The following is a 12,620-nucleotide window of genomic DNA, read 5'->3' on the forward strand; positions in this document are numbered from 1 at the left end:
GGGGAAACCAAGTACATTAAAAAAATCTTCCAAGTTTTGGACAGAACCAAGGCCTTGCATGGTCCACGGACTCAAGCCTATGGGGAAACCAAGTGCATTAAAAAAATCTTCCAAGTTTTGGACAGAACCAAGGCCTTGCATGGTCCATGAACTCAAGCCTATGGGGAAACCAAGTACATTAAAAAAATCTTCCAAGTTTTGGACAGAACCAAGGCCTTACATGGTCCTCGGACTCAAGCCTATGGGGAAACCAAGTACATGAAAAAAATCTTCCAAGTTCTGGACAGAACCAAGGCCTTGCATGGTCCTCGGACTCAAGCCTATGGGGAAACCAAGTACATAAAAAGATCCTAAATTTTGGACAGAACCAAGGCCTTGCATGGTCCACGGACTCAAGCCTATAGGGAAACCAAGTACATAAAAAAATCTTCCAAGTTTTGGACAGAACCAAGGCCTTGCATGGTCCTCGGACTCAAGCCTATGGGGAAACCAAGTACATAAAAAAATCTTCCAAGTTTTGGACAGAACCAAGGCCTTGCATGGTCCTCGGACTCAAGCCTATGGGGAAACCAAGTACATAAAAAAAATCTTCCAAGTTTTGGACAGAACCAAGACCTTGCATGGTCCTCGGACTCAAGCCTATGGGGAAACCAAGTACATAAAAAGATCCTAAGTTTTGGACAGAACCAAGGCCTTGCATGGTCCTCGGACTTAAGCCTATGGGGAAACCAAGTACATAAAAAAATCTTCTAAGTTTTGGACAGAACCAAGGCCTTGCATGGTCCTCGGACTCAAGCCTATGGGGAAACCAAGTACATAAAAAGATCCTAAGTTTTGGACAGAACCAAGGCCTTGCATGGTCCTCAGACTCAAGCCTATGGGGAAACCAAGTACATAAAAAAAATCTTCCAAGTTTTGGACAGAACCAAGGCCTTGCATGGTCCTCGGACTCAAGCCTATGGGGAAACCAAGTACATAAAAAGATCCTAAGTTTTGGACAGAACCAAGGCCTTGCATGGTCCTCAGACTCAAGTCTATGGGGAAACCAAGTACATAAAAAAAATCTTCCAAGTTCTGGACAGAACCAAGGCCTTGTATGGTCCTCGGACTCAAGCCTATGGGGAAACCAAATAATATGGCACATAAACCTCAAGATCCATCCGAAGGGAACTCCTCGTTAACAGTGGAGTCAATCCCTTAATTGCACGGGTTCCCTGGTCTACCCTCGGATCCCCCTGTGCCAAAGGGAATGGTGCGATACGGAGTTGGTCTAGCGTGCATCGCACATCACTCAACAGCTATCCCGGTTAGTTCCATGAATTTAATCTATTTAGGATTACCATTGTCATACTTGATAACATTTGCGAGTTTGAACTAATAAGGGTTGTATTAAAGTGTTCTTCCGCCCAGAATATTGTTAAAGGCAGGCTTAGACTTAATATTCAGACCCAAAGTGGTTGTTGCAAGAAAAGTATGTATAAAGAAATAAACACATCTTTTATTAAGACAAAAGAACAGCACAGTGTACAATTAAAGCTGAAACAAGTTTACATTAGAGTTCACTCCGTAAGCAAAAGAAAAGTACAAAAGAATGAAGATGATGCCGAGGAGGTATCTCAGAGGAGAGGTTGGCTACTGTTCCAAGATGTCGTCTAAAGAAACTATTCCTCGACGCTTCCACATGCCCATAACTCAGGCAGCCAAAGAACCTGACCTCAGGCTAACACCATCTACAGAAAGGATGCAGGGAGCCGGAAGTTGGGAAGCCCCCGCAAAAATTTGCCTGCCACAAGGCAGACGGCGCTGATGGCGGAAAATCTTTCTTCTGACACACCAAAATTCTGGCGTGAACAGAACCTGTTTCGGATTTTGACTAAAAGAGAGGGAAATACCCTTTCCCCTCTGACGAAGCGGGGTGCTCCTTTGAATTTACGCCTCCTTTGCCCATAACTCACTACTCCGAGTCTCAGGAGGACACGGCGCCTCCATGGCGGAGAGAGCTCTTTTTCCCCTACTCTCGCCTCAAACATGATAAACTCAGGGAGTAAACTGAAGGACCTGCGTTCAAGTAAGACAGCTTTCACTCCTATTTATTCAAAAAGCTGAAGTGGTGGCATTTAGTGCACGCAACGTCCCAAGGAACGCTACGGACAAAATGCCTCCGGCTCGATTTCCCACGCCATCTGCAGTATTAAAGGAGCCTCGTGAAGGCGCACCTCGAACACTGGGACGCCAGAAAGTACCGCGTGACCCAAGACCAAGGAAATGCCTCTAAATCTGTGGGCTTAATTAATTCGCGTCTCAGGCCCGTTCTACATGGAGGCCCACGAACTACGGCCCATGCCAGGGAATAACAGTTGCCAAGGGCAACCTCTCGCTCGGAAACTTGTGAGATACCTGAGGGAAGACCAGGTGCGTAAAAAAGGGCATCAAGTTCTGGACAGAACCAAGGCCTTGTATGGTCCTCGGACTCAAGCCTATGGGGAAACCAAGTACAAAAATTTTAATTTTCACAAGTTCTGGACAGAACTAAGGCCTTGTATGGTCCTCGGACTCAAGCCTATGGGGAAACCAAGTACAAAAATTTTAATTATTACAAGTTCTTGACAGAACCAAGGTCTTGTATGGTCCTCGGAATCAAGCCTATGGGGAAACCAAGTACAAAAATTTTAATTGTTACAAGTTCTGGACAGAACCAAGGCCTTGTATGGTCCTCGGACTCAAGCCTATGGGGAAACCAAGTACAAAAATTTTAATTATTACAAGTTCTGGGCAGAACCAGGGCGTTGTACTTTCCTCGGACCCAAGCCTACGAGGAAATCGACTGCTCGGATAAAAAAAAAAAGGTTTGGACTTCGCAATATGGGCTACTGGATAAAAAGGTCAGGTCATTTCATCCACGGCTTAAACACCCTAAAGAGTTAGGCCCAACGAAGGAGTAAGGAAGGTGGTGGAACGCCCCAGTATACAATGACCTAAGAGGTCTGTTCATTTAGTGGGTGGTATGTTTTGAAACGGTTATTCCTCACACGGCATCAAGCCTTCGTTTCTCTCCTCGGCTAGCAGGGGGTAAGTATTACTTTTTACTGGTCTGCTTTATTATGCCGAGCATTTCTATTAAAATTATGGCAACACCTTTTTATTATTAAGTATTTTGGTCTTAGTTGTCATTGATTTAAATGCGATATTATTGAGCCGAACAACATTTGCAAATTTATAAAAGCAAAGAGACAGAACATGCAGAGTGAAATAGAAACAACTTTTATTAATATGAAAAATTATTACAACGTACAAAAAGGGGCTTCTATAAGCCTATACAAAAAAGGGGCTGCCGAAGCAGCACTAACATCCACAGTACAGATAAACAAACGGTCAAGCGCCTTTTAAACTTGTCTTCGAAGTCTCTCCAATCTCTGCCACATTGTTGCTCATGCTAAGAGAAGAACTCACTTTAAAAAAAAAAACGAAGAAGAAGGAAATAGTAAGGAAGAAATCAATGAAGAAGATGGAGGAGATGAATGAAGAAGATGGAGGACATGAGTAAGGAAGGAGGAGAAGAAGAGAGAAGAGATAAAAAGAAAGAAAAGGAGCAAAAGAGGGAGAAGCAGAAGCACTTAGCCCCTGCCTCAGCCCTGACTCCTAACACGCTGGTGCCATATTAGGTACGCTCGTGAGGAGCCGGGTGGTGCTGGTCTTGGTTGTTCTCGACTCAGTCACGCCGAGAAGTCGACATGACGAGCCCCTGCTTCGGATTTTGGCTAAAAGAGAGGCGAGACAGATCTTAAGTCTGCGCCACCCTTGCCCTGACCGAGCCATTTCAAGTTTTGTCAGAATATGGTGTTTTGAGGAGGAGCGTGTTTCCTTCATCATTCGTTATGGAGGGCGTATGCAGATATGATGTATAACAAACGGGCTAAGTGGACGCTAAAGGGGGATGCGGATTTCAGATTTCAGAAGGAAGGAGAGGAGTCTGTACGAAAGTCACTGCCACCTGCTTGCCTTCTCATAGGAAGGGCAAAACGGATGGAATTAAATGCGTTCAGAGCTTCCAAAAGAATCTGAAGAGAAAAGAGCCGCCCGCTCCGTTTCCCCACCTTATCAGATGAGCCGCCGGACATAAATGTGCCTCGTAAAGGGAATTCATTTAAGGGTGCGTCTGGGACATCCGAGCGGCAGGAGTAGATCACGAGCGGATTAAACGGAATCCCTTGAAAACCGGCTGACTTCCTGGGAAACCGCTCACATAAATGCGGGGTCAAACTAAATGGGCCATATTGAGGGCCCGGGTTTGCCAAAACCCTCCTTTCCAACCCGGAAGTCGGACAGAAGGGTTTTGAGGGGCTATTGTGGGGCCCAACAATTCGTGGACCAGGCCCATTTGCCCTTAGAGAGTCCGAAGGTCCAATCCGAGGAGAGCTGTGGCCCAAGCTCTACAACGCAGAGCACAAAAGAATTTTGGGAGGCTGCCGAGGACAGTGTAGTCCTCGGCAGATCCATAGTCCCACCAGAACAAAGGGGTGAAACTGGAATAGGGACGAATTCATAAGGAAATCCAAGATACCTGGGGGAGGTTATCCTTACTACCCTTCCAGATAAGACCCAGCGCCTGACAGAGCCGTACTCTGCAGCTTTATCAAACCATCCCCAACAATTCCGGGATTGGACTGATGGGACAAATGTCAGTGTTTATAAAGACTGACCCTACACGTGGACGAAGGATAGCGAATGCAAGCTAGTATAAAATAAGGAAGTAAGTAAATCACAGGGGGAGCCCATCCCACCTCAAAAAGAGAGAGACTACATGGGGAAGAACCTCTCAACGACTCCGGACTTCACTGAAGAAAGTCCGTCGTTGGGTAACCGGGATAAGGCCTCAATGGTCCTCGGATCAACTCCGAGGAGACCCATGCCATAGGGCGCGACACCTTAGGGCTTAAATGTTCAAGCCCAACTCCTTTTTTTTACATGAATTCCTCTAAAGCCATGACCGGGCATCGCCCCTTGACCAGCGGCTAGCTTTTCAAGCCCATTCTCTACAAATCATATTGTGAGAGACCTTTATTGTGTGAGCCCAAAAATGTTAGTGGGCCGCAAAGGAATCGTGTCTTTACATTTTCCATGCTTGCAAATTTTTTAGAAAATTTAGAATCAATAATTATGTCATCAATAAATTGTTTAAATTGCAAGTTTTTGTAGTTTAAAATTATGCATAAAATACAAGCTTAATGATCATATACTAAATAATATCTAATTTTATCGGATGTCCCTTCGGGGACATCCGTTAAAATTGGAAAGGTATTAAAGTGTAAAAAGCATATAGTTTAACTATTAGATTTTCAAAATATGTAGTAATATTTATTTTATTGAGTAAAGTTGTAGCATTAGACTACAACTAATTTTGGAACTAAACTCTGTTCATATTATATTGTTATAACTGATGATGAGAGACTGCCACATCACTCATTAACTAAATAAAAAGTGGGAATTAAAAAACAAAAGTAAGTAAACCGCCTATACTCTCTCAAAAAACAAAAGTGAACCGCCTATACTCCCTAGTAAACCACCTATACTCCCTCAAAAAACAAAAGTGTACCGCCTATACTCCCTAGTAAACCACCTATACTCCCTCAAAAAACAAAAGTGAACCACCTATACTCCCTCAAAAAATAAAAGTAAACCGCTTATACTCCCTCCAAAAACAAAGGTAAACCGCCTATAAATCGGGCAAGCAAAGAAGGGGCCTTGCTAGCAGCCTATTACCATGGCCATGGACACACCTAGAATAGATCAACAAACCCAATGACTTTAGTGGAACCTAAAGGTGAAGGAAAAACAAACCCCAAAACGTCATAGACTTTGAGTTTGATCTGACAACTGTCCATTGAAAAGCAACTGGGCTCTTAACTTGGTGTTGACCGTCGCTCCAAACAATTGACCCAAATTCGGACATGGATGCATCTCTTGCTCCCTCTACCACAAACGTAACAGTGTAATTCTGTTTGTCCCTTACTTTTCCAAAAAAAAAAAAGCATTGGAGACTCTACTATCACAGCCACCGATGATGGCACATTAATAGTCACGTGACAGACAGACCAAGCAACATCGACATTCATCAACACTTGGGTGTATCGAACAACCCCATTGTTTTCAAAAAAGACGAAGAATGATGGGTAATTGAGTTCACCAGGGTTGGAAAATTTTCTCGAGCACGTAACATTGGAGCGTTTGACAATGGTTTGGACTTGATTGACAGTGTAGTCCAAGGAGCACAAGAAGGGGATGTAATCCTCAGTTGAGATATCGTATATAAGGCTTGGAGAAAGGGCTTCATGTGAATCTACAGAACCGGCCCCATGAGCCCATGGGTTGGAAAGTGCTCCTCTTGCAGCATCTTGGAAAGGGGATTTGGTGTTGTCTTGAGTGTAGGCAGTAGTCATTAGGGCAGATTTGATTGCGCTTGGACTCCATTGTGGATGAGCTGCTTTTAACAGTGCTGTCAATCCACTTATATGTGGGCAAGACATTGATGTACTTGTACCAATTCAATTAAGTAGTTGTCAAATGGAGTAATCTAGCTTTGTGAAAATCAAGTGCGAGTATTGGTTTCAAACTAAACCATGGTTTGCTAATGCCATGAGCTGACTTCTTTTTTAGTGTCACCTAACTGGTTTGCTACTCCTAGATGCATTCCTTCTTTTTTTTAAGTATTGATTTGATGATAATTAAATTTAAATGTTCCATGATTTACTCTAGATAGTGAAGGTAATGTATGACTATATATATATATATATATATATATAGTAGAAGATTTTTGATTTCTTGTGATGGTTATGATCGGGTTGCAAAATAGTTGTTATTAAAGAAGTTTAAATATTGTCTAGGGCTTCATCCTATAGACATTGTAACTGCACCATTGTACTGCAAGGAATTTGGCCAATATGCATGCTTGTGTGGGTGTCCATGTTTGTTTATATTAACTATTGCTCATGACTAAAATCAAATATAAATCAAACAATACTTGTCATGTGCCCCAACTCCTAAGTAAGAAGCAACATATTCCTTAAAGAGAACAAGAGTGTTAGTCAAAATATCCATGTCCTTTATGGTTTGGTGATTGGAAAATTTCCACCATTCACTTGGTCACTTTGCCAAAATTTTTATTAATTCATCTATTAAATTATTAATCCTGCTTCCAAACTTATAAAGAATATTTACCTATAAATTTTCTTTTAAAATATATGTAATTTGACCAATAATGCTTTGGATTACAAGGGTACTATAGTGCAACAACACGAAGAGTTGCCCAGCAAGATAGCATGTTGAGAGATGCTAGGAGGATCCTTCAATGCTTTTTGTCACTTATGAGGGTGAGCAAAAACAAAAATAGTAGACCGCATATGTAAGATTTCAAAATTGCATCTACTTTGGGTTGATGCAATTTAATTTTGTGTTTTAAGTATTTTTGTTTTCTTTGATTGTTAAATATTATTCTATTGCGTAATAAAAAATTAAAAATAATATATAAGAATATAATATATATTATTCTATTACATAACATGATTTGGGTAATTTGGTGTTTATTGTTATATATATATATATATATATATATATATTTCTTTTCATCTTACTTTATTCAATATTTAAACTCAACCGCATCCTCCATATAATTAAATTTTTTTATATTTTCTCTAATTTTTTATTTAAAAAAATTAAACATATAATATTTTATTTAAAATAAAATTGTACTCATTTTTTTAACATTTACATTTTCTCCAACCTTTCTCTGTCCTTTGGGGTTAAGTTTTGTTTCTGAATATTATGTTTCCTTAGCTTTTCCACCTGAGTTGGCTAAGGCCTTGAGTTTTAAATTTATGACCACTCATTTTTTTTACTTAATGACACGTTAATATATGAAATGGCAAAGTAATTTTTCTAAGGTGATGAAATTAAAAGATTTATCAATTGGTAGGTTTGGAAATTGCAAAGCATGCCTATGATTTGTGAACTAGATACTAAGGGTATGTTTGGTAACTGTTTTTCTCCTTATTTTATGTTTTCAAAAACAACATTCTATTTTTGAGATGAAAAAACTTGTTTGGTAACCAAAAACGGACAGAAATTAAAAACTGTTCTCAAAATTCAATTTGTGAAAGAAACTGAAAACATGCAAAATGCTGTTTTTAGTTTGTAACTTTCAAAAGTTAATGAAAATACACATTTAATTTAATGAATTTATCTCATTTAATGAGTTAGCATTAGAGTTTAAATCCTAGTAACAACATATTTAGTATTTTCTATTTTTTTCTTCAAAAACTATTTTTTTTTTAATTTCAACTAACCAAACATGTTTTTAATTTCAAAAATACAAGAAAATTATTTTTTATTTATATTTCCAAGAACAAGTTTTTGAAAATAGAAAACTAAAACTGTTACTAAATATTTAAAAAGTTTTCTTTCTTGTCTTTTCCTTTTTTTCATTATTATGTGCTACCAATTGATATAACAAAGTCACATATAAAAAAAAAAAAAAAAAAAAATTGATATAAGAGTTTAGATAGGTGTTGGATGAATGCGAATTAATGGACTTAGGTTTTAAAGGCTTTCCTTTCACATGGAGTAAGCACTTTCGAGATGGTTTTTCGGTTTGGGAGAGGTTCGATAGAGCGGTAGCTTCGCATGAATGGTTTATAGAATTTTTGGGCACTCGAGTTACTCATATTAACAGTACTACTTCGGACCATAAGATGCTGTGGATTGAACTGGCTGATCTAGACTTTCAGCAAAAGAAAAAGATATTCCGCTTTGAAGAAGTTTGGCTATCAGATAAAGGTTGTGGGGATACGGTTGAGAGTGTATGGTTAGCCACGTATGAAGGGAATGAAGACACAAGGGTGATTAGGAAAATTGAAGTCTGTGGGGTTGAGTTGAACAAGTGGAGCCGTGACCACTTTGGGAATATAAAAAGAGATTTGGAAAAAAAAAAGAAAAGAGTTAGCTAAAGCAGAGCGTGTGGCTGTTCAGGGGGGCGGTTCAGACAAGATGTGGCAAATAAAAAAAGAAGTTAATGCTCTCATGGATAAGTAGGAACGACTATGGAGACAGAGATCCCGAACTCTATACTTAAAAGATGGTGACCGTAACACCAAGTTTTTTCACTGCCGTGCAACTCAAAGGAAGCAGAAAAACTTTATCCCCAGTGTTCGTAACCATTCTAATGAGTGGTGTACACAAAAAGACCAGATTACAGATTCTTTCCTGAAGTATTTTTCTGAGTTGTTTACCTCTTCAAATCCCGATCCCTTAGTAGGAGAGCTGGAGTCTATTCCTCAGGTGGTGACTGCGGAGATGAATACCATTTTGACAGGTGATTTTCAAGCTTGGGAAGTTGAGGTTGCTTTGAAACAAATGGCCCCATTAAAAGCCCCTGGTCTTGACGGAATGCCTCTGCTTTTCTACCAAAACTTCTGGAATTTGGTAAGCTCTGATGTTACTAGTACTGTGTTGCTTTTTTTGAACCAAGGAACTTTGCCTAATTCTCTAAATCACACTTTTATTACTTTAATCCCAAAAAAAAAGAACCCGGAGTTTGTGACTGAATATAGACCCATTAGTCTTTGCAATGTACTTTACAAGATTTTTTCAAAAGTTTTAGCAAATAGATTGAAGATAGTCCTTCCTCACATTATTTCAGAACATCAAAGTGCTTTTTTGAAAGGTCGTTTGATAACTGATAATATATTAGTGGCTTTTGAGACTCTTCATTACATGAAAAATCACAACTCTGGAAAATCAAGTTTTATGGCGCTCAAGTTAGACATGAGTAAAGCCTATGATCGGGTTGAGTGGTTTTTTCTCAGAGACATTATGAAGCAAATGGGTTTTAGTGATAAATGGATAGCCCTAGTCATGGAATGTGTCACAACGGTCTCATATTCACTCTTGGTAAATGGGGAGCCCTAAGGCAATATCAAACCTAGTAGAGGTATTCGCCAAGGGGATCCACTTTCACCATACCTCTTTCTTTTATGCTTTGAGGGGCTGCATAGACTTATCTAGAGAGCAGCAAATTTGGGTGAGATCCAAGGAGTTTCCATATGTCGTAATGGTCCTAAGCTAACACACTTGCTATTTGCCTTTTATTTTGTAGAGCTACTAAGCAAGATTGCCAAAGGTGTTGGAGATTTGCTCTTCTTATGAGAAGGTTTCGGGGCAAAAATTAAATAGAGAGAAGACATCTCTCTTTTTCAGCAAATCAACGGCTAGTGACATGCAAAATCATATTATGGCTGAATTTGGAGTAGCCGAAGTGAAGCATTATGAGGAATATCTTGGGTTTACAACATTGGTGGGAAGGAATAAAAGAGCAAGCTTTGACAAGTTGAAACAACGAGTTTGGAAGAGACTCCAAGGGTGGGAAGGGAAGTTGTTGTCTCAAGCTGGTAGAGAAGTCCTTATAAAATCGGTCATCCAATCAATCCCAACTTTTACCATGAGCTGTTTCAAGCTTCCGGTTACTTTGTGTCAAGAGATTGAATCACTCACCAGAAAATTTTGGTGGGGACAAAGGGGTGGGAGAAGAAAAATCCATTGGGTGAGATGGGGGGAGTTGTGTAAACACAAGGATGTAGGTGGTATGGGATTCAAAGACTTAACATTGTTCAACGACGCGATGCTTGCCAAGTTAGCTTGGCAACTCCTTAATGACGATAAGTCTCTCTTTTATAAAGTCTTTAAAGCTCGGTTTTTTCCTAATGGTACACTCCTCGGTGCAAAAGAATCACCCCAAGCATCCTATGCGTGGAAAAGTATTCTAAAAGGGAGAGATGTGATTTCTAGAGGGGCTCTTTGGAGAGTTGGGGATGGTAAACAGATCAGAATTTGGGAGGATAATTGGTTGCCTATTAAAAACAATGCCAAAATCACCTCACCAGTACTGTATGGGCAGGAGAATTCATGCGTAGCTGCTTTGATTGATTAGCCAACCAAACAATGGAGAACTGATGTGATTGATCATGTCTTCAGTAATGACAATGCAGAAGCAATTAAGAGCATCCCTCTCAGTTCCTCGCAGCAACAAGACACTCTCATTTGGCCATTTACGCCTTCAGGGCAATATTCAGTCAAGTCGGGATATCGGTTTCTGTATGAAAGGGAGAATACGAATCAGGTGGCAGCTGTAAATCCTAGGTTTTGGAGAAACATATGGAGTTTGGAAGTCCCTAGCAAGGTGAAAAACTTCGTGTGGCAGGCTTGCAGAGAAGCTCTTCCAACAAAATCCAGCCTCTGTAGAAGGAAAATCATCACCGAGGCAACTTGTGAGAGTTGCAAGGTGATGGATGAAGACTGCTCACATGCTCTATTTTTTTTGTTCTGAATTGCAGGTCGCTTGGACTGTGGATCCTCAGTGGAGCTGGCTGGCAACAATGAATGGGAAAACAGCAATGGAGATCTTTGAGCATTCATTCAATGAAAATAGAGATCCATCACTACTTGCTTTCATGGCTTGGTCTATTTGGAATAGACGAAACAAGATCCGATTGAGCGAAGCAACATATCCAGTACATCGCATCGACCAGCTGTCAAAAGAGAAGAAAGCTGAGTTCCAAAATCTCCACCCCATCAGATTGAAACAGCAAGAGGCAATGCACACGAAGTGGAAACCGCTAGACCTGGGAGCTTTTAAGGTGAACTACGATGGTGCAACATTTGCAGGAACAGGGAAAGCTGGTATCGGAGTGGTTATTCGCAACTCTGAAGGAGCGGTTATGGCCTCTTTGTCGCAACAAATCCCTCAACCAACTACTGTGGCACAAGTGGAAGCACTTGCAGCAAGACGAGTAGTTGAATTTGCTTTAGAGATTGGTATTACCTCAGCTGTTTTCGAAGGGGACTCAGACACAATCTCAAAGGAACTAAACAACCCTGAACAATCTTTAGCACTCCATGGACATTTGATTGAAGAAGTTAAAGTCTTAACTTCTTTTTTCAATAGTTTCAGTTTTATTCATGTACGCCGACAAGGCAACAGGGTCGCTCATGCATTGGTTAGGTGGGCTATTAACTCGCCCTCTTTAACTATCTGGATGGAAGAAGTACCACCAGACATTTCACATGTAGTTCAGGCTGATTTAGCCACAAACATCCAATAAAATTTCAGTCAGATTCTCAAAAAAAAAAAAAAAAATTATTCCTATCAAAAAAAGGAAAAGAAAAAAAATGAACATTCATTATCCAACCATCAAAAATAGTATATGATTTCATTATTTATTATCCAACCATCAAAAGCGCACGTGCATTATCCAGTATTGTAATAAATAAAAACTTTAAAATTAGGATTCAGGTGTAATATTAACTCTACTTAATATTTAAAAAAATGTTGACTATTATCATTTTAGTATCTATTTAAATTATTGATGATATGAGTAAGTCCAATCCACTCTTTTCAAAATGAATAAATATGATTTTAAGAACTCCATAATAGAGTTAGCTTAAGAATTCTAGATGATTCTAATCGTATATGTATATGGGTTGAATTCAAGTTATATATACTTGTTATATTTTTTGATAATGTTATACAATCCAATACTTTTTTATTAAACGTGTATTTTGACAAATCCATT

General features: G+C 39.7%; 1 pseudogene; it reads right to left on the bottom strand.

Moving 5' to 3' along the window:
* Positions 1-5,815: 5,815 nt before the first annotated feature.
* On the bottom strand, positions 5,816-7,095 carry LOC115994548 (annotated as a pseudogene).
* Positions 7,096-12,620: the final 5,525 nt, after the last annotated feature.

The sequence above is a fragment of the Quercus lobata genome, chromosome 6 (assembly GCF_001633185.2).
Source record: "Quercus lobata isolate SW786 chromosome 6, ValleyOak3.0 Primary Assembly, whole genome shotgun sequence".
Taxonomy (NCBI): domain Eukaryota; kingdom Viridiplantae; phylum Streptophyta; class Magnoliopsida; order Fagales; family Fagaceae; genus Quercus; species Quercus lobata.